The sequence below is a fragment of the Gossypium hirsutum genome, chromosome A12 (assembly GCF_007990345.1).
Source record: "Gossypium hirsutum isolate 1008001.06 chromosome A12, Gossypium_hirsutum_v2.1, whole genome shotgun sequence".
Lineage (NCBI taxonomy): Eukaryota > Viridiplantae > Streptophyta > Magnoliopsida > Malvales > Malvaceae > Gossypium > Gossypium hirsutum.
In genome coordinates this window covers 55,456,309-55,478,988 of record NC_053435.1, presented here as the reverse complement: position 1 = coordinate 55,478,988, position 22,680 = coordinate 55,456,309, and positions in this window count along the sequence as shown.

Sequence of the window (22,680 nt, the reverse complement as noted above, 5' to 3'; positions counted from 1 at the left end):
ATAATCATAGCGTCTCTCTATTGGGCCCTCGAAGCCCAAACATACACTAGAAACCAACTGGAATTAAATCAGGATTATAAAAAAATTCACAAAATCTTAAATTTTATTTTTATCTAAGTACTTACCATTTCAATACTCCTTATAATTAAACATGTTACCATTCAATCAATAGCTTGGTACTTGTCTAAGCGTCAAACAACATCATTGTTAGTATACTTGCACATATTTCATCTAAATTCAACATTGATATACTTATTTTCTCGACATATCGCACTTGAGTTTAATAATAGTCTCAACTTACATAATTTCCTTGTATCAACATATCAAAGATAATCATATATGTACATGTCATGAAACATATCATTCTCTTATCGTTTCTTTATAAGTATATATAAATCATTTCATTATATCCATATTTCATGCTCCATCATTTCCATATATTTTATGTATATTTATTCCGGTAAAGTTTATATCAAACTTAACATAAATTATATTCCAGTATTTATTCTTATTTCGTTTATCTATCTTCATAATTATTTCATACAACTATTTTGTACATATATTTTCATATGATCAGTTCTTGTAAACATTTCACACAACCATTTCATATAACCATTCGTCATCTGATACATATTACCTGAATATCACTTGTTCAACAGATGTCATAGTGTCTCCCATCCACGGTCTTATTTATCTTTGACATGATGCCATAGTGTCTTTCAACTATGGTCTTACTCATTTTCTGTCATGTTGCCATGGTATCTTTCAACCATGGTCTTATCCTTTTCATGTCAAGTTGCCATGGTATCTTTCAACCATGGTCTTATTCGTTTCATGTCACGCTGCCATGGTATCTTTCAACCATGGTGTTTTTCATTTCCCGTCATGTTGCCATGGTATATTTCAACCATGGTCTTATTCTTTTCATGTCACGTTGCCATGGTATCTTTCAACCATGGTCTTACACATTTCATATCATGTTGCCATGGTATCTTTCAACCATGGTCTTACACATTTCATATCATGTTGCCATGGTATCTTTCAACCATGGTCTTTCAACCATGGTCTTACACATTTCATATCATGTTGCCATGGTATCTTTCAACTATGGTCTTACGCATTTCATTTCAGAGAGCACACTCCCGCGAACCTCATCCTTACAGCGGGATTACCAGTCCAGGCTAAATCCCCTGTAATATAAACTCATAGAGTATTGTCGGGATTACCAGTCCAGGCTAAATCCCCTGCAATGACAATTACTCTAATGAGCTTGGATCTGAATTACCAGTCCAGGCTAAATTCAGACCCTAATTTGGATTCCCCTTTCGGGCTAAATCCATTTTACACATATTCTTCGGGAGGGCTATATCAGGATAGGATCACCCGTCTGGGCTAGATCCTTTTTTACCGTCAATTCCTTTTCCAACGATCCATCGAATTTCATTCCATGCCATTCAACCGAGATTTATTTTCAATTTATATCGAGTATTATCAATATTTCATCAATTATCATGAATTGAACATTCAAATCATATTTTTATCACATAACCACATATTTCAAGTATTTAAAAAATACAATTCAAGTTACACAAACTTACCTGATTGCTTGTTTGTGTTTATAATTTCATTAATCCGATATATTTTCTTTCCACGATCAAGTCTCGTATTTGAGTCGTCCAGATCTTTATAAATAAATTTGATCATCATTATCATTCATTTCATATTCTAATGCATTTAACTAATGCTCTAGGAAAAATTACCGTTTTGCCCCTAAACTTTTAATTAATGACGATTTCATCCTTAGGGTCAGAAAAATAAAATTTTGCAATTTAATCCTTATTTCCAGCTATTATTCTCATACATATTGATAACAATCCATGAATTCTATAAAATATCAGAAGTTTCCATAATTTCAACACTTTTCAATTTAATCCCTAAAGCATGTTTTCCCCCAATCTTGAACTAAATTAATAATTTCATTCAATTTTGTAACTTAAATAATAAAATAATCCATTTCATGCAATTTGGTCATTTCTGAAATTTTTACAAAATTGCCCATAAAGTTTTACTTTTATTCAATTTAGTCCTTGAGCCTAAAATATGAAAACTAGCCATGCTAGATGAATATTCATGCATATTTTTCCTCCTCCTCCTCTCCATTCCACATCCTTAATGTAGATAACACACTTGTAAGTAACATTATCCATAATTTTTATTATTTACTTTTAGGAATATTCAAGCTGTCTATCTACGTCATAGTCACTAAATTATTTATATCTGGATCTATAGAACTCCAAATTAAGATCCTATAATTTTCCCTGAAACTATACTCATGTATCTTCTTACCATAATATTTTCAGAATTTTTGGTTTAGCCAATAAGTACAGTTTATTCTTTAAAGTTACCCATGTTCTGCTGTCTTACAGTTTCGACCCTTCTTCACTAAAAATTATTTATCTCATTGTAAGAGATTCGGATGATGTTACCACTTATTTATATTGAAAATAGACTCATTAATGATTTTAAAAATATAAATTTAATCCCATAATTATTTTTATCCAATTTTTTATGATTTTCCAAAGTCAGAACAGGGGAACCCGAAATCATTCTGACCTTGTCTCACTAAATTTATTATATCTCACAATTCACAATTTCATTGCCTACACTGTTTCTTCTATAAGAAACTAGACTCAATACAATTTAATTCCATATTTTTTTCATACTCCAATTCGATTTTCACAATTTATGGTGATTTTTCAAAGTTAGCCTACTGCTGCTGTCCAAAGCTGTTTTAGTGCAAGATGTTAATTACCATGTTTATAACACCCTTATTTTCTTTCTCTACACTATTTTTCATCACTTTCTCTTATTTTCTCTTCACTAACATATCAAGAACATAGGATCATAGGTAAAGAAACTTTACATTAACATCAATCTCATGCTTTTTCAATAATATCAAACTTAAAAATATATTGAAATCATGATGTTCTTACCTTGTTCTATTGATTCCAAACTTCATCTTGATTTTCTCTCTCCATCAGCCTCCATTTCTTGAATCCAACTTGATATTTTAACTTCCCATAGCCTCCTTAACATTTTTCTCTCTTGGTAGCTAAGGAAATTCTTTTGATTTTTGGGTGAAAATGGTAAATTTTTGGTAGAAGGACCAAATCGTAAAGAAAAGAAAGTTTCTTTCTTCCTTTTCTCTTCATACGTTGGGTGCATGGGAAAAAAGATGATGATTCTTCATCTTTCTTTCCTTATATATACTAAATAAAATAATAATAAAATAATAAAATATCATTTAAAAATTAAATTAAAATATTAATAAACTATTATTTATTTATTTAATCTAAAATATCTCCAACATCATCATTGCTTTCTAGATTTCTCTCTCTTCCAATTGACCATTTTGCCCTTTATTATCTTTTAAAATTCCATCCTTGAGTCATCATTTAATTTGGTAAAATTACAATTTAGTCCCTCATAGTTCTTCACCTATTCAATTTGGTCCTAATTCATCCATTTTCCTTAATTTCTAGATCATTCCACTCTTAAAATATTTACACTATTGGTCCTTCAACTTTTCATATTTACACTTTAACCCCTCAAATTTTGAGTATTTACTCTTGTGCAACAAAACTTTTCTCACTTTTACAATTTAGCCCTTTCTTGAATTAATATATCATAATATACTTCTCAATTTTGACATAACTCAAATTTCCCTTTTTGTCACTTTATTTCATTATTTTACTATATCAAGGATAATATCTTACTATAAAAGTTTTCGGGATATTACATGTATATTATATATTTATTTTGATGGAACATATACTTAATATTCTTTATTTGTTTGCTTTGTAATTTAGTGGATTAACACGTCTAATTTTAGAAATTATGAGTCAATTGTATATCATTCTAGAGTTATATGTTTATTTATGCTATCTTGTTAATAAGTTTCTATTCAATTTCATGTATCATACTAGTTCAAGTACATTTTATCTTTTTCATGTTTATTTCTTATTTTCAGTTTGTTTTGTTTTTTATTTTATGGTTTTTGCTTAGTTTGCTTGAGGACAAGCAAAGACTTAAGTGTGGGGGTATTTGACCTGACGTCAAATGTATTAGTTATTTTAGGTCATTTCTACACTTAACGAGCTTATTTTATTGGCATTTTATAATTAATTATTATATTTTTAATATTAGTAGGTTAGGAACTAAATATTAAAATAAGTGTTTTTACACATTTTCTGCCATTTTGATGACCCATAAGGCTGACTCAGGACTTGTGAGTGACTAATGGGCTATTTAAGTGCATAGGATGCCAATTTAGGTCTAAGAATGCAAGGGATGATGATTTGGTCAAGGTACCCAGAAGCCTGTGTTGCAACATGGATTGACAAAGCTATTAAAGGCCTGGAATACACTCGATGCCATGACAAGGAGCTTCCTCTCATCACGATGATGCGATGACTATGGGAGAGCATTCACAATGGCGACTTCGTGAGAAGGAGCCTTCCCATGTCACGATGATGCAACGATGGCATGCCAAAATGGAGCTTAATTCTTGGATAGCACTCTTCGGATATTTCCATATTTGGACCCTAGCATTTATCAGAATATTGCATTTATAGGTATCCAATTATATCTAGGTTTGAGTGGTCTCCAAGTAGCCTGTTGCCTATATAAGCAACCTTAGGGTCACCAAAATTGTATGCAGACTTTGAGACAAACAATTTTACTATTCAGTTTTCTTTGCCTTTTCTTTTTATGTACTTGTAGTTGAAACTTTTCTATTCCAACGTGAAGACAATTGCAGTGGACATTGCTTTGGGGTCATGCTTCAATATATTTGTGACCTTTCTCTTATCGTTTATTCTTTTATTTATATTTTCCTTAATCTTATCAATTAGTGTTTGTATGAATAATTGAATAAACTATTGTGCTTATGTCATATCTCGTATGATTCGGTTATAAAACTAATTATTAAGTAATTACTTATCTAAAATTAGTTGTTTATTCAAGAGTACTTAGTATATTAGGGAGTGATGCCCTTGATAAAATATTGAGACAAGTGAGACCAGAGAGGTATCCTATCGTGTATAACTTGTGTCAAGTGGGAAGACCAAGAGGATATCCATATGCTTAGGAAGAAACCAGAAGGGTGACTTAAGTGGCAATTCTTAGTGAAGATGATACTGGAAGGATATTTTTAGTTAAGGGTGAAAAATAACTTAATCTAGGATAATTAATTATTTAATTAGATAATTAGGGATTTAATCGATCATAGGCTAGAGGCTCATTGTTGACACTAGGAATAGGAAAGTCCATTAGGTTTATTTAGATTAGATAATTTAATTAAAATATTAATTTGGATTCACACTACTAACTCGTGACTTGATTATAGTAGGAATTATTTTTTGTAATTAAATTAATAATATTTTTTCCTATCTGCAATCCCTTGGGTATGATCATCGAAATACTTATCAAAGTTTCGTTGTAAACTTTACTATATTACAATTTGACCCACACACTTGCGGACACCGCCGATTTAACTATATATCTTTTTGGTGCGCTACTTTCTATAAATGATAGCACATTTATAGGTAGTCACCAACCTCATTTAACCTTTAATTACTTCCTACGGTTGTTAAGCCTAGGGTTTAAGAATGCGTAATTTATACCAACTAATTCTATAGAAAACCCTTACTCCTTCGTTAATCACTCCCACATCCACTCGTTAATCTCCCCTAAGAGATGTAGCTACTCATGGTATTCATAATCTCAAACTCAATTGATATAAACATGTAAATAACATGAATAAATAGAAAGAGAAAAGAGATATAGAATAATCTTAATTTGTATTGATTAACAACGAAATAGCAAATCTCTCGATTGGGAAGATCAATCTCATCACTTGCAAAGGAAATAAACTGAATAACATCGATTGAATAAAATAAATCTTTGATCGAAATCGATTCCAAGATAAAAGAACAAAGCGTTTAAGAAAATAAAAGAAAACTAAATCTAAATCCTACTCCTAAACTACGAGGGATTTTGGATGCATCTAAGATCGTTGGTTACATCAAACCCCTAAAGTCTTATTTATAGAAGTGTTAGTAGCCCAGATTAGGTCTCCAACACATCCTAGGTTTTCATATAAGCTCGATTGTGCAGTGAAATTAACCTTGAAGGACTTGGGTTACACGTCAAGCCTGTGTCACGCCATAGACATTGCATGACGCAACACGACACCAATTTCTTGGGCTTCTAGGTCTGTTTCATGCTTTAGCTACTCGAGAAGCTTGGGAGACACTTGTCCCTTGTTCCTACATCCATTAGGCCTAAAATTCAGCATCCTGCACACCAAAATTAACATATTAGGACTACCTAGGGCCTGTGTCGGCCTAATAGGTCTTAAACACTCAAAAATGTGTTAAGAACATTTATTTTATTAATATTTACTAACTAACTACTAAGTACCACAAAAATGCAATGATCAATACTAAAATAACTAGAAAACAAACTGTTTAAATGTCGAAACGTATCTAAACTACCACTATAATCAGCGGTAGGTCAAATACCTCCACACTTAGGTTTTTGGTTGCCCTCAAGCAAACTAAACAAAATAAAACAAAACAAACTAAATAAACTATAAAAACAAACTAAAAACAAGAAATAAACATGCAATAAAATAAAATATACTTGAGTTGGCTTGATAAAGGAGATTAGATCGAAGAATATTAACAAGATAATTTAAGTAAACTCAAAATTCTAGAGTGATATGTAATTGACTTACAATTTCCAAACTTAAACATATTAGTTCACTAAATTACAAAGGAAACAAATAAAAGAATATTAACTATAGGTATCCCTCAAAACAAATATACAATTATACAATTATGTTCAAAAGAATACAAGTAGTAGAAATATCAATCCTCGGTGCAATTTTCATCTAAATAAAGCATTACGTAGGTCACATGGGACTTTTCGACTTGTAATGTCCTACAGCTTTGGTTGGTTTGAAATTCAAAAGTAGGCTCGACAAAACAACCAAGTATGAAAGTAGTTTGGAACATTATATTGTCCCCTATACTTCCCCAAATGTACATATAGCTTACCACCATATATTTATTTATCTTATCTTCCTCATTTATCCATTTACTAAACATAGTATAATATTCATGAGTACAATCATCAGAGCTCATATTTTTCACAAACATGAATGTACTCTTTTTTTCCAACTCACTTTTCTTTTATTTTTCTTTTTCTTTGGGATTTTCTTGATTTGTCATTTTTTACTTTTTCTATTTTTTTACAAGCTCAAAAATCTTATACTCACAATACCAAACAATTCTTTAGTTCACTCATTTTTTTCTTTTGAAACCATCGTTATGTATCTACCTAGTCCATCAATATCAATTATCAGACTTCTAAATCTGTGCAAGGACTAAGAAAATAAAGGATCAAATATATTATTCAATAAGCTTACATTTCATTTGCGGTTCATTAAGAAAATAGATTCAGGCTTCAAAATAGGTACTATGGAAATATATACAGGATAGCTTTTTGGTTTGAAAAATGTCTACCAAACAATGCCTTAGGTCATCCTTAGGTATTTCAATTCATGGATTCAATTTAGACAAGTTTATCAATTTATACAACCTATAATTCAATTAAACATGCATGCAAATTATATATTTATTTAACATGTGGTATACTTTGTAACGCCCCAAATTTGGGCCTAGAAGTATTGGGCCTTGAGTATGGGTCCGTAAAGAGGTTGTATATAAGTATTTAATTGTGCAAGGAAATGACACAATTAAATGTCTACTTTGGTGGTTAATGGCCCTGAGAAGTATTGGAGAAATCCTGGGTTTAAACTTGGGCTTTAGCAAAAATTTTGGTTTTAAGTGAATAAAACCCTGGGTGCTTGGACGAAGGCCTTTTAAATTATTGTGGTAAATAAATGTCACAAAGAAGCATGTAGTTTAGTGGTTGTGGCATCATTAAGGTTGCAAGGGAGCCTGGGTTCAAGTCTTGGCTCTTGTAATTTATTTTGGTTTTTCTTTTAAAGGAACCTGGACTTTGGCCTATAGACCTTATAATTAATTGAGGCTAAAATGGTGACACAAAGAGCCTTATGGTGTAGTGGCAAGGTGGCGTGTTGTGTAACTGTGAGGTCTAAGGTTCAAGTCTTGGGATGCGCAGTGGGGTATTTATTTTGCTATTTGAACTGTGTAGGAGGTGGAGTTAGACTGGAACTCTGTGGTTGAAGTGGACATATAAAAATAAGAAATTTTCTTAATGGTTGAAAGTGATCCCACATCAGGAAGCTAACATGGGAATTGGTGAAAAGCTGGCTTTAAATAGAGCGAACAAGATGAGCTGGTGATCACTGGTTTTAGGAGGGATTATTTCATACCTGCTTAACCAAGGTTGGTGATCGTGGACTTCGACGCATTCTCATAAACAGGTGTGTATTCACGCCCTTCTTTGTTGGAAGTTGGTAAAATCTGAAAAGCTGAAACCTCAGCACTCGGGGCCTCACAAGCGTGCGAATGCACGAGGGGCGAACTGAGCCCACAAATCATGGGCGATAAATTGTAGAGGCCGCCACGAGCGTTCTCGTGTGCTGGGGCTGTTCTTGATGGGGCCCGCTTGTGTAAATCTAACTGATAGGTGGGAAGTAGTTGGGCTTGTCATGTCATGTGCATGGCATAGGCCGTTAAGGGTCGAAATAGGCCGTGTGGGCTCAATGGGCTCGTGGGCCCCACTCGAATTAAATTCGCAGTAAGTGATGAATATTGGACTAGGCTATGTAGGTCACATAGCCATATCTAAATTTGGGCTAAATGGGCCACACAAGGGTGTGGGCCCACTTGGGCCAAGTAGTGGACGTTAGGGCCATTTGCATCGTTATGTTTGTTTAGATTACTTAAGTTGCTCGAGGCGACAGTGGACCTTCTGTTGGGTCATTAAGACCCCGGTTTGTAAAATCACCGAAATACCCTTGTAGTGCAAAATGACCGTAATACCCTTGTATGGTAGAATGACGATTATGCCCTTATGTTCTGTCTATGATTTAAATATATGATTGTGCTGAGTATGACTTTGCATGCACCCTAGCCCCGACCTAGACGTTACGACCAAATCTAATGTGCCACATCAATTGCCTGAAAACTCGATAAGCTTATGATGATAAATCGGTTGTCGTAAAAGCCTTTAAAGTTTTAAAGCCCGAGAGTGCTTAGTGTTTCATGCCATTTAAAAAGTGTATTATTTTCAAGACGCCTGTTATTATTAGAATTAAAATTTATAGGTTCAATTTTAGAAAATGTTGTTATTTTGAAGACCTGAAGTTCCTACTCTAGTAGTTTATAATTATTAAGTCATAGCCCAATAAAAGTTAAAAAAAATATCCCAATGGCCTTATTACATAACAAAACCAAAAACTAAATTCTATAAGTGAATAAACCATAAACAAGACTTTTGAGTTCGTGTGGCCGCCTCCGAGTCCCTCGCAGCTCCAAACCATCTAAGCTTAGGGATTACCTGTACTGTTAGAAACGGGGTGAGTTTACGAAAACCCAATGTGTAACCCACTTACCAGAGTAACAGTCAATATATAGAACAGAGACAGTCTGGGCCTTAGCCCTAAACATTAACAATGCAATATGGGCCTAAGCCCTATACAGTAGTCCAACACACATATGCAACCCATCCCAATTCAACCATCACACCTCCCGTACCAACCATCACACCATGTGGGGATTAAATCGACCCACCCAGCCAGCACACCAGTATCGTAGCTATGCTACTATAGGTAATGTAGCAAAGCTGCTAGTAGTAATAAACGTGGCATAGCCACTAATGTCAGAATACGTGGCAAGGGCACTAGATCAGTAAAACATGGAAAGGCCACTAGTACAGTACTTCCTCCGAATCAAAATCCCAACCCCAATGCAAAATGTCATAAATAACACGTGTATGCAGTGTCATACTCAAAACCAGTCATATCAATGTCATACACCTGTCACTTAACCTACTACTAGGGTATAAAGGTCATTTCGTTAGTTAGGGGTAAAATAGTAATTTTACCCCTTAGGGTATTTTAGTCATTTAACTAGTTTTTAGGGTCTTGGTACAGAAAATAACCCTTTAAAAGGTCTACGATCATCTTGAACGACTCAGACAACCCATATGGTCAAAACAGTGTAAATGGGCCCAAGGCCCAGTACTCGGCCGAACAAGGCCCATAATGGCCCTAGCCCATGAAACGCATGCAACGGCCTTATAGTCTACTGCCTATAATATGTAGGCTTGGTTCACCCCACGAATGATTGCACGCTTGCAAGGCCTTAAAAGCTGAAGTTTTGGCTTTTCGGCTTTTGCCGATTTACAACAACCTTAGTGTGGTTGCACACCTATGTTCCTCATTGGACACAGCGTAAGGTTGGGTGTACGACTACACACCTTGATTTGCAAAAGCGACAGAATTCCCTACGAGTCCAAGGCCTACAATCAACCCAACATTCCATTAGTCTCCACCACATTCAATCGCAACAACTACTTTTAACCCAACTCTTCTACTTACCTTGACCGAAGAGAATGTGGCCAACTGTATCTAGATTAGCTAGGGTTGATCTCGCGTATCTTGGCCCTCACACACTACAGTTTAACAGATAAAAAGTAATTAAAAAAATAACCTAAAAACCCTAAAGATAACACTCTTAAAACAAGGAATAATTGACCTACCCAAGTGTTGGAAGACAGGGTTCCGATGGCTCAAGAATGTTCTGCGCCCTTCATTCCTCAGTGATAACTGAAAGCCGCGAACATACATCATAGAAAAAGAAGTCACCACTCAAAAAATATAGAGAACTAAGAGAAAGGAATATTTGGCTTAGAGAAAATAATAAAAGAACAAGGTTAATAGTCACTACACGATATACTTACCACTAGCAGAGAGGCACCAAATTTGCTCAATCAAACTAACCGGGTAACACAGAGATTTAAAAGATGAATAAAAGAAATAGGGAAGGATTCAACATAGAGAAGGGATATTCGACTAACACAGAAGCAACCCAAATAAGATGAACCAGATGAACAAATGGTATTCGGTCAAAGTTCTAAGGGTGGAAGCGTAATAGAGATGTGATGGAAAAAGGGTTTGAGAGTAAGAAGAAGGAGAAGAGGATTTAAGCATAGTGTTGAGTGTAAACTAGGGTAGTGTTCAGTCAGGGACTTAGAAGAGAAAAAGAAAGAACGCAAAAGGTTTTATTAATCGGCACAAAATGAAACAAAGATTTCAGCTTTTCCCAAAAGGCACGCAGAGAAGTCGGCAAAGGAGAATGGTACCCAAAGTGACCAAAAAGAGCAAGAAGAATGATAGCAAAAGAAGAGTTCGGCCCCTAATCCCTACCCAAATGCTGAAAATACACTCCCTAAACCCCTTAGCCAAATTTGCACCCTCACACACTCCCAAACGGCTACAAACTCCTTCCCATTTCAAATTCCATGAAAATCTCCAAGATTTTCTCCCCTTATCCATCCATAACAACCTCCAAGACCCATTCAAACTCTCACCCAACAGAGTTTTAGTCCACTACTAACTCTTGCCGTCCCAAGTAGCAAAATTAACATCTTTCACTTCTATGGGATTCGAACCCCAGTCTTCTCATCTGCCAAAACACGCCACATGCCACCAAGCCCCAAGGCTTTTTGTGGTAACAAGCAACCAAAATTATTCATAAATTCTAGGTGCCAAAGTTCAGGTTCTTTTTAAGAGAAAAACAAAATTTTTGCAAAAGCTAGAGTTTGAACCCAAGCTTTCCTCGACACCCTCAAACACGCCCAAATCATTTAGCCACCACACCAAACATGCGATTTGTGTCAAACTCGGTAAAATTACAAACCCTAAATTTTTAGGGCGTTACATATTGCATGGGGTTGGGTTATAATGGACGAAGGAAGTGTACAGCCTGTAGCCGTCCTGTATAAGGCTTTAGCCTTTCTATGATACTTATGGCTTATAGTCGTTCTGTTAATTGGCGCTGCAATATTTACGGCCTTTAGTTGTCCTGTCTACAGTGTTGAGTCATTCTGTCTACGACATTGAGCTGTCCTGTCTACGGCGTTGAGCAGTCTTGTTGACTTAGTGCCGCAACCGGTGCTAAGCTTGGTGTGTTGGCTGGGTGGGTCGATTTTATCCCCACATGGTGTGTTGGTTGGTATAGGTGGTGTGTTGGTTAGACTGGGCTGGGAATCTGTCTGCATATCTGCATCTGATACTGATTCTGTACTGGGCTTAAGCCAACCTAATTCTATTAATGGGCCAGGCCCAACTATTTCTGATTTTGAGAATGGGCTAGGCCCAATTGATTCTGATGAGGGCTGAGACCCAAGTGAAATTGTACTGGGCTTTGGTCTACACACATTGTTCTGTTACTGTAATGGGCTCCAGCCTAGACTGATTCTAAATTCTGTCTGTTTACTAACTGTTTTAGTTTAGGAGGGGATTACACATTGAGTTTTCTTAAACTCACCCCGTTTATTAACTGTGTAGGTAATCCCCAGCATTAGGAGGGTTGTGCTGCGAAGGACTCGGAGGTGGCCACACAACTGCTATTGTTTTTGATTTTCTTTTAAGTTATTTACAAGTACTTATATGTAATCTAGGTTGTAATAAGGCCTCTTTTAATTTCTGGTTCTAAATTTCGAACTTTATATACTGTTTTATAACTGCTAGAGTAGAACACGATTTTCTTTTCCAAAACAATAACTATTTTTTAAAATATAATGTTTCTGCAAAACTTTAAACTAAGCTTCTGCAGTAAATAAATTTTTTAAGGTAATAATGTTTTACAAGAGAATGACTTTTAATAAACCAACGAAAATTGAGGTTTTCACAAAGTTTTAAAATGGCTAGAGGTTCTAAATAGCAAGAAGGGTTTTCAATGAGAACATGGTTTTCGAAAAATACTTTAATGTGACACGCCAGATTTCGGCCATAGTGTCTAGGCCGGGTTTGGGGTGTTACATACTTAACATCTTTAATCTATTCATAGTGTAATAAATTGAACTAATTAGTATAAAAATTAGAAAATTTAGAATAAAATATTATCAAACTAAATTTATAGTTTATTCACAAAATCTTATTAACATGCTCATAACCAGTCACTTGTTGTATAGAAGCTCCAGTACATAGAAAACACACAATAAAATTAAAAATTACTAAAAACCTAGAAAACAAAACAAAATAATAGAATTTTTTAAAAATCTTCCTAAGTTACCCCCAAACTTTATTTGGAAAATTGTCCCTAAGTTACCTGATTGGTTTGAAAAGTGCAACGAAATTGGTGGGACTGACTCTTCTTTGTAGTGTTGGCTCAAAATTGTAGTGCCTTCAAAAGCTATGGGGTTCCTGCAAAGAAAAACTATGTAACAACCTGATTTTAGGTCTAGTCTAAACAGTGGTTTCGGGACCATAAATCCGACGTAGGAAAATTTATTTTTCTTATATTTTTATGGTCTACAGTTTTATGGAATGATTCTATGAGAATTTCATTCAAAAATTTTGACATTTGGGCACTTAATTTAGCTAAAAGGACTAGATTTTAAAACGTGCAAAACTTGAGTTCTAGAAGCTAGAGGTGTTTAATTGCTATGAAATTTTAAATTGAAGGTCCTTAGATGATAATTAGACCATTTGTTAAGTTAGTGGACAAAAATGGACATGAAGTAAGAGAAATTTTAGTGTTTTAAGAAAAGGGTATTTTGGTCATTTAGTAATTAAATGAATTATTAAGCAAATCAAAAGCCAATTTTTTCTCATCTTCTACTCCTTGGCCGAAATTTACAAGAGGAAGACATAGCAGGGTTTGTCAAGCTTCCAAGCTTGATTGTAAGTCCGTTCTAGCCTCGTTTTTAATGCTCTTTACATTTTTTAAGTCGTTGTAAATCGATCTACCAATTTCTAGCACTAATTTGAGGTATGATTAAGGTCTAGCATTTGACCCATGTTAGACATATGTGTATTTTGATGGCTAATGGTAGAAAATGCATGTTTGATGTTAGAAAACAACTTTTGCTAAGTGATTTTTGGTAAAAATGTTAAAGAGGACCAATTTGTAAAAGTTATAAAAATAAGTAGTAAAAGTGTGATTAAGTGTAAAATGTGGGCTGGTATAAGTATGAAAATTGTTCGGCTAGGCTTGGGTTTTGAAGAAATTAAATACATTTCAATTTACGAGCCTAGGGACTAAATTGTAAAAATGTGAAACATTAGGGGCAAAATGTAATTTTTCCATAATATGATTTTTGGACTGAATTAAACAATGTCTGTATTAAATAAGTTAAATTTGTTTTTATAGATCAAGATAAACGAGGTTCGAACCTAGATCGAGGGAAAAACAAAGTGTTTGACGATTAGGTCAAATTCTACTATTTTTGTACCGAGGTAAGTTCGTATGTAAACAATGCATTGTTATATTTATGCTCTAAATGCTTTAATATTGTATGAATTGTGATTGACTCTTTGGACATATTCAACAAAGTTTTGATAAGTGAAAATTCTCGGTTGAGCCTTAGGAATAGAATAGGATATGAGTGACATGTCACTAGGAACCCATGTGTTTATGTGATCAGGTGCTGGTCTTGTACGTCCTATGAGTGACAGCTTGTGTGAGCAGCACTCTGTAGCTACGTCCTGACTGACAGCTTGTTTGAGCAGCACTCTATAGCTACGTCCTAACTGATAGCTCAAAAACGAGTCTATATGTACTATAAGATATATGGTAGCTTTGGCTACATGTATGGCACTTATGTGCAAGATTTCTGAGTATCCGTTAATATTCCGAGTGTTCAACAGGAATGCCAAAAATTGTGAAAGGCTATGGTTATGTTGCGAGTTGGTATAGGTATGTACGTAAAACTCATAAGTAATAAGCTCGGCATGTGATGAACTCTTGGTAGGATTATGATTGAGTAAGTTATGATTATGAGATTTTGATAATATTCATGTTAACCTTCATCATGTTAATTGTATGTTAATTGTGTGGATATGATGCCTATTATTTTAGTAGGAACTTACTAAGCTATAAAGCTTACTCCCCTTTCCATTCCCTTGTCTTATAGTGTAACCAAGCTAGCTTGAAGATCGGAGACCGTCGGAGAGCCACTCACACTATCAACAATTATTTTGGGACCAATGATTTCAACATTTTGAGTTATGGCATGTATAGGGGACTTGGTCATTTTGTTATGTGTCATAATTGATTTGGCCAAATGTGTTGGCTTATATTGGTTGAAAGTTCATGTTGTATAGGGCCATTTGAAATTGGCTACTATTGGTATAATCAATTTATATGATGATGTTTTTCATGAATGTGGGAATTTACTTGATTGAGTTGATAAGTATATGATGTTTGTGCATGATATATGGTACCATGTGAATGATGTGTCTATCATGGGAATGATGTGTTGATGTCTTGGTTGTGGCTGATTTGGTTGTATGTAAATGTTTGGATTGGTTCCATGTTATGTTGTGTATGTGTGTGCAACAAAGGGTACCAAAATGGCTTGGTAAATAGTCTTATTTTTGTCTACATAGGTAGGCACACGGACGGGTGGCAAGGCCGTGTGTGACACACGGCTTGTCGCACGAGCATGTGTTTAGGCCGTGTGTCCCTTGTACCCTAATTTTCGCAAAACAGAATGCTCAAAATCGACAACAAGGCAGAGACACAGGCATGTGTCTCAGCCGTGTGGATGACACAGCCTCAGGCACGGATGTGTGTCCTAGGTGTGTGAAGTCTGTACCTATTTTTATGAAGAATCAAAATTTTTAAATCGACCACACGGCCTAGCACATGGGCGTGTGACTTGGCCGTGCGTCTTCAATTTGTTCATCGGTGACAAACTGAGAGTTAAATGGGTTAGGGACACGGGCGTGTGTGACTACACGGGCGTGTGACTCCTGTTTAGAGCAAAAATATTCTAAGTTTTATGAAATTTTCCAATTTCTCAGTTTAGTCCCGAACCACTTCTAATGCATGATTTGGGCCTCGTAGACTCGTATTGTAATATCCTGAATTAGGGCCTAATCGGAATAGTGGTTTCGTGACCACAAATCTGAGATAGAAATAATTATTTTATAATTATTTTGATGATTATGATATGATTTCATGATTGTGTGAAAATTTCGTGATGAAATTCTATGCCTAAAGTGCTTAAATTGAAAGTAAGGACTAAATCGAATAAGTTGCAAAACTTGCATTCTAAAAGTTTTTAGTATGAAATTGTTTTGGAATATTAATGAGGAGGTCTTAAATAGCAATTTGACCAATTTTAAGTTCATGGACAAAATTAGGACATGGAAGGAATTTTTGGAAAGTTTAGTAGTAAGGGTATTTTGGTCATTTAGTTATTAAAATGAATTAAAAACAAAATTAAAAGCCAATTTTTGTCCATCTTCTTCATTAGGCCGAAATTTCAAGGGTTCTCCATAGCTATGGTTTGTTTCAAGCTTCCAAGCTCCATAGCAAGTGATTCCAAGCCCCGTTTTTAATGTTCTTTACGTTTTTGGAATCCCGGTAGCTCGATTAAGCTTATGTTAGCAATAATTCAACCTAGGGTTTATATTTGGAAAAATACCAATAGGTGAAATTTGTGTATTTTGATGTTTTATGATAGAATATGGGGTTTTAAATTATGTTAGACAACATGTACTACTCGATTTTAAGCAAAAACGAGTAAAAGGGCTTAATCGGTAAAAATACCTAATAGTCACAAGTACATGTTAGAGTGAGAATTTGATGTTGCCATAGAAGAGAAAAGTGATCAGCATGTTGTAAAACATAAGAATAAGGAAAAAAGTTTAATCCCGAGCCTAGGGGAAAAATGTAAATATGCAAAAGTTTATGGGCAAAATTGTAATTTTGCCAAAATTTGAGTTAAGGATTAATTTGATAATGTGAGTATTAAATGAGCTAAATGTGTTATTTTAGATCAAGAAAGACGTGGAATCGACCTCAATCGCGGAAAAGAAAAGATTATGGACTAAATTGCAAAATCTTTGTATTTTGGTACCAAGGTAAGTTCATGTGTAAATAATGTAGCATAATTGTTATTTTTAGGTTATTGATATTAATTATGTGTTATGCTGAATTTCATTATGAAATGTATGCTTTGTGGTTAATTTCAAATAATATGTAAATTATGTGAGCTACTTGTTAAATATAATTGTTACCGAGTATTGATTTCGGCATTCTACGGAAGACGGAAAGGATAAGTGTTCGAGGAAAATCCCGTTTGAACCTTAGGAATAGATTAGGATACAAGTGACATGTCACTAGGATGGTTGAGCATCCAAACTCGTTGAGTTGAGTCCGAGTTCACTTATGGATGCGAATGTCTGAACTCGTTGAGTTGAGTCCGAGTTCGTGAGATGTAACTAGGCATCCGAACTCGTTGAGTTGAGTCCGAGTTCACTTATGGATGCGAACGCCCGAGCTCGTTGAGTTGAGTCCGAGTTCGCTTATGGGCGGGTTACATGATGGCTTGATTGAATATGTGGTACTTATATGCAAATTATCCATGTATCCGAATTATATTCCGATGTGTTCAACGGGTAAAGTTTTACTCAAATGGAGGAATACTCGAGATGAAAAGAGACGTATTGGTAAGTGATGAGAAATGGATATTTTGGACAGGTATGTATTTAACCCTCGGGTTGAGTGTTGATTACAACCACGATAAGGTAATATGATGATGAAAAATGATTAAAAAATGTGATAAGTGTGTTGATGATATATGCTAATGTTGATTAGTTTGATTGTTTGTTATGTTATTTATTATTTACATATGAACTTACTAAGCATTTATGCTTACTCCCTCCTTCTTACTCATTGTAGTTTTGGACAAGCCAGTTCAGGAGTCGGGATAGGTCGAAGGCTCAGTCACACTATCCGGAAGATTTTTAGTAAATGGCTTGTAAATTTAAGTATGGCATGTATAGCAATATACTTATTTTGTGTAAATGATCTTATGATATGGTGACAGAATGGTTGAGAAAATATTTGATAATGATAAATTATGAAAATGGTAAGTTTAGATTATGTTTGATGATAAGGAAAATTATTAAGATACTTAGTGCATAAAAACTCATAAGAGGGATGAAATTTGCCATAAACAGAATACTGCAGCAACACTGACGCGAGTTTGAAAATTTACTAAACATCATAGAAATTGAATTTGGTGATGAAATACATATAAAATTGAAGCTTATTATGTCTAGTTTCACATGAAACAAATGAAACAGGTAAATAAATTATATGTTAGAAGATATTTGAATTTTAGTGAAACAGGGTCATAGCAGTTTCTGAATCCCCTGTTCCTACTTTATAAATTCACCATAAATTTTAAAGATATAATTAGGTGGTGGATTTTATATCCTCAGAATCCTTATTGAGTCTAGTTTTATAAGAAACAAACCTCATAGTCATATGAAATTTTTACAGAGATAAATGTGGTTCGTAGTAAACAGAGGTCAGACCAGTCAAGTCCTGAAATAGGGGTAACTTTAACTAATAAACTGTACTAATTGGCCCTACAAAAAATTTTATAAAAAAATTAGTAGATAGGTATATGAGTCTACATTTAGGGAAAATTTACGAATCCTGATTTTGAGTTTCGTAACTCGAGATATGATTTTTCTTGTGACTGTGACGCAAGTAGCTTAAAAGCTATGAATGTAGAAACAAATAATCCAAAGTTCTAAAAATGTTAAATTAAGCTTAGTAACACCTCATACTCGACTCCGGCGACGGTCTCAGGCGTGGGGGCGTTACATTTAGTGGTATCAGAGCAGGTTTAGTCGGTTCTCGGACTACGTGTTGTATGTACGGATTTTGCTATACATGCCATATGTATAAATTGTGATAGTGTGACGACTTCTGACCTTTTTAAATGATTTTTTTTATAGTAAATGAATCCCGATCCAGCTGTGGCAGATGAAGTAGAGAGTAATGCGCCAGCTCCGGCTGAAGGAGCAGCGCCGACTGAAAATCCACCTCCTACTGTTGGTCAGGGAGGAGGAGAAAGGGGTCGGGAAGCCTTTCTCCAAATGATGAGTGCATGGTACACCGAGTTCGTTCGTACGAACCCAAATGTACAACCTCCCCCACCTCCCCCAATTCCTCAACCTGTACCCCCGATGCCTCAAGGTATGGATCTGATGAAATTTCACAGAACTCCAGTTGATAGAATTCGCAAGCAAAGGGCCGAAGAATTTAAAGCAAATATTGATGATGATGCCGAGAGAGCAGAGTTCTGGCTCGAAAATTCAATCCGGGTATTTGACGAATTATCTTGTACACCTGAAGAATGTTTGAAATGTGCTATATCTTCGTTGAGGGATTCAGCTTATAATTGGTGGAAGACTTTGATTTCGGTGGTACCGAAAGAGAAAATAACTTGGGAATTCTTTCAAGAAGAGTTTCGGAAGAAATATATTAGTGAAAGATTTATTGATCAGAAGCGTAAAGAATTTCTTGAGTTGAAGCAAGGTAATATGACAGTTACAGAATATGAAAGAGAGTTTGTCCAATTAAGTAAGTATGCTAGAGAGTATGTTCCTACATAGGCCAAGATGTGCCGATGATTTGAAGACGGGCTCAACGAAGACATCAAGGTATTTGTTGGAATTCTTGAATTAAAAGAAATGGTAGTATTGGTTGATCGAGCTTGTAAGGCTGAAGAATTACTTAAAGAAAAGAAAAAGGTAGAGGCTGAGACTAGAAATTGGAAGAAAAGACCGATGAGCGGTTCATTTTCACAGCAACCTGGAAAGTCAAGGAATATGAATCCTCGTTCCCAAGCTTCAGCTGGGCAATCATATGGGAATTATAAGAAGCAAAATGTGGGTCCTAAATCCCAGACTACTTCGGCAGCCAGTGTAGGGAACTCGAGATTTGTTAAACCTGAGTGCCAGCGGTGTGGTAGAAATCATTTTGGTCCGTGTAGAGCAAATGAATGTTTTCGATGTGGTTCTCTGGATCATTTTATTAGAGACTGCCCAGAGAGAGCTGAAAATGAAAAATTTTAGAATACAAAAACAAGTGGGGCGGATTCGAGAGGAAGATATCCAAGAAAACTGGGAGCGAAGCAAGCAGTAAGAATGAAGCCAGGGATGCACTAGTTAGACCTGAAGGAAAGGCTCCGGCTAGAACTTATGCTATTAAAACGCGTGAAGATGCTTCCTCACCTGATGTGATTACCGGTACATTTTCCCTCTATAATGTTAATGTTATTCTTTGATTGCTCCCGGTTCTACTCATTCATATGTGTGCATGAAATTGGTGTCTAGTATGAATATACCTGTTGAGAACACAGAATTTATGATTAGAGTGTCGAATCCGTTAGGCAAATGTGTGACTGTCGATAAAGTATGTAAGAAATGTCCTTTAATGATTCGGGATCATTACTTTCCAGCTGACTTGATGTTGTTGCCGTTTGATGAGTTTGATGTTATTTTGGGTATGGATTGGTTGACATTGCATGATGCTAAAATAAATTGCAAAGAAAAGATTATAGAATTAAAGTGTGGAAATGGTGAAACTCTGTGGGTTGAATCAGATAAATCAGAGGCATTGCCTAGTGTGATTTCTTCAATGTCAGCTCAAAGATATCTGAGAAAGGGTTATGAAGCTTATTTGGCGTATGTAATTAATACAAAAGAAGTTGAAAAGAAAGTTGAATCAGTGCCGGTTGTGTGTGAATTTGCGGACGTATTTCCAGAAGAATTGCCGGGTTTGCCTCCAGTTAGGGAAGTATAATTTGGTATTGATTTGATACCGGGAACAGCTCCGATTTCGATTGCTCCGTATAGAATGGCACCAGCAGAGTTGAAGGAATTAAAGTCGCAGTTGCAAGAGTTAACTGATAAAGGTTTTGTGAGACCGAGTTTTTCACCTTGGGGTGCTCCCGTGTTATTTGTGAAAAGAAGGATGGTTCTATGAGGTTGTGTGTTGATTATCCGCAGTTAAACAAGGTGACAATCAAAAACAAGTATCCATTGCCAAGAATTGATGATTTGTTTGATCAGCTAAAAGGAGCGACATGGTTTTCAAAGATTGACTTGAGATCTGGGTATTACCAACTGCGGGTAAAAGAGTCGGATGTGCCTAAAACTGCTTTTAGAACAAGGTATGGTCATTATGAATTTTTAGTTATGCCATTCGGATTGACAAATGCTCCTGCTGTGTTTATGGATTTAATGAATCGCATATTTCGGCCATACTTGGACAAATTTGTTGTGGTGTTTATAGATGATATTTTAATTTATTCAAAAGATGATACAGAGCATGCTGAGCATTTGAGGATAGTTTTGCAAACTTTGAGAAATAAGCAGCTGTATGCTAAGTTTAGTAAAAGTGAATTTTGGCTTCGAGAAGTTGGATTTTTGGGTCATATTGTTTCAGGTGATGGTATACGGGTTGATCCTAGTAAAATTTCAGCCATTGTTGATTGGAAACCACCGAAAAACGTAACCGAAGTTAGAAGTTTCTTGGGGCTAGCTGGGGCGGTTTGTAAATGGATTTTCTATAATTGCTGCTCCTATAACTAGATTACTCCGAAAGGATGTTAAATTTGAATGGACGGAAGAATGTCAACAGAGTTTTGAAGAATTGAAAAAGTTATTAACAGAGGCACTAGTGTTAGTACAGCCCAAATCAGGTAAAAAATTTTTGGTGTATAGTGATGCTTCTCTAAATGGTTTGGGGTGTGTGCTCATGCAAGAAGGAAAAGTGGTGGCATATGCTTCGAGGCAGTTAAAACCTCATGAGAGGAATTATCCTACTCACGATTTGGAATTGGCTGCGGTGGTGTTTGCTTTGAAAATTTGGCGACATTATTTGTATGGTGAAAAGTGTCAGGTATATACCGACCATAAAAGTCTTAAGTACTTGATGTCACAAAAAGACTTGAATTTAAGACAGCGAAGATGGTTGGAATTATTGAAAGATTACGAGCTTGTTATTGATTATCATCCGGGAAAAGCGAATGTGGTTGCTGATGCTTTGAGCAGAAAGTTGTTGTTTGCTTTGAGATTTATGAACACTCAATTGAAAGTGTCAGATGATGGTTCGATTCTAGCAGAGTTAAGAGCAAAACCAATGTTTTTGCAAGAGATTTCTGAAGCTCAAAAAGATGATCAAGATTTGCAAGCCAAGAGAAAACAGTGTGAAGTTGATACAGAGTCAGATTTCAAAATTGGTTCTGATGGGTGCTTAATGTTTAAAGATTGTATTTGTGTACCGAAGAATGAGGAATTGATTCAAAAGATCCTACAGGAAGCACATAGCGGTTATTTCTCGATTCATCCGGGTAGTACGAAAATGTATAATGACTTAAAGAAAATGTATTGGTGAATGGAATGAAAAGAGATATATCAGAGTTTGTGTCCAAATGCTTAATTTGTCAACAGGTGAAAGCTGAACACCAAGTGCCTTCGGGATTACTTCAGCCTATTATGGTTCCTGAATGGAAATGGGATCGGATTACTATGGGTTTTGTTTCAGGATTGCCATTGACTCCATGAAAGAAAAATGCCATCTGGGTAATAGTTGACAAATTAACTAAGTCGGCTCATTTTATCCCGGTACGTACGGATTATTC